Genomic DNA, 1165 nt, shown 5'->3' with positions numbered 1-1165 from the left:
GTCGTTTATCTCACAAGGGTAATTTAAAGTGCATGAGCACAAGATCTTTTCTTCTACCCCTTGACCCTGAGATTGAGCGGACCCTTCGAAAAACTCGAAAGGAGCAAAGACTTCGAAAACAACTAGAAAAGCAAAAAGAGAGAGAAGGTGAAATCAGTCCTGAAAGAGAGGTAGAGAGTACGAGCACATCAATGGCAGATATTCCACGTCGTGATCCGGCTGATCCACCTGCTGTTAACGGTAATATGAGGGATCATGCTAGAAATGATGAATTCAACCATATCCAGATGGCGGACAATAGAGACGTGGCAATGGGAGAATATGCCGCCACGGCTTTTCAGAACTTTGATTCAGGGATAGTCAACCCTATTCCAGCCCACGCAAACTTTGAGCTTAAACCAATGATGTTCCAAATGTTGCAGACAATTGCACATTTTGGAGGGCAGGAACATGAGGATCCACATGATCATCTGAAATCATTCATTCAAATTGCAAATGCATTTCGATTACCTGGTATAACAGACGATGCTCTTAGACTAACACTTTTTCCATTTTCTTTGAAGGACCAAGCTAAAGCATGGCTCAATGCATTTCCACTGGGATCCATCACCACATGAGGGTCGTTAGTGGATAAGTTCTTAACAAAATTCTTCCCACCTACTCGCCACGCTGATATCAGAGAGGAGATCATCTCCTTTAGACAGTAAGATCGTGAACCTGTTCACGAGGCGTGGGAAAGATTTAAAGAACTAATCAGGAAATGTCCGAACCATGGCTTGCCGGCATGCATCCAGATAGAACATTTCTTTAGAGGTTTAGATCATCCTACTAAGATGATGCTAAACAATGCTGCCAACGGAGCCTTTACAAAGAAGACATTCAACAAGATAGTCGACATCCTAAATGACTTAGCTTCACACAACGAACTATGGTGTTCGCAAAGATCTAGGGCAGCACCAAAGAAGCAAGATCCAGCTGGAGTTTTGGCTCTGGACATTGCGACCTCGATGCAAAAAGAGATGGTTACAATGAACCAGAGGCTAAAAGAGATGGCATTGGGAATAAAAAATCCATTAGCCACGCCGATAAAACCTGTGCAGTCGGATTATTGCACTTCTGCCCCTGTTTGCCAAGTCAACGATCTCATTTGTTCATTTTGCAGTGA

General features: G+C 43.3%; 1 non-coding gene across 1 annotated transcript; it reads right to left on the bottom strand.

Annotated features, from left to right (window-relative positions):
- Positions 1 to 671: 671 nt before the first annotated feature.
- On the bottom strand, positions 672 to 778 carry LOC148211361 (small nucleolar RNA R71). The gene has a single exon (XR_015791094.1). It is a non-coding gene; the product is annotated as a small nucleolar RNA R71 (small nucleolar RNA).
- Between the last annotated feature and the right edge of the window lie 387 nt (positions 779 to 1165).

Source organism: Momordica charantia, assembly GCF_013281855.1.
Source record: "Momordica charantia cultivar OHB3-1 chromosome 5 unlocalized genomic scaffold, Mcharantia_2.0 BLBB01000005.1, whole genome shotgun sequence".
NCBI classification, from domain to species: Eukaryota; Viridiplantae; Streptophyta; class Magnoliopsida; order Cucurbitales; family Cucurbitaceae; genus Momordica; species Momordica charantia.
The sequence above is the reverse complement of the archived record's forward strand: the minus strand, read 5'-3'. Positions and strand labels throughout refer to the sequence as shown.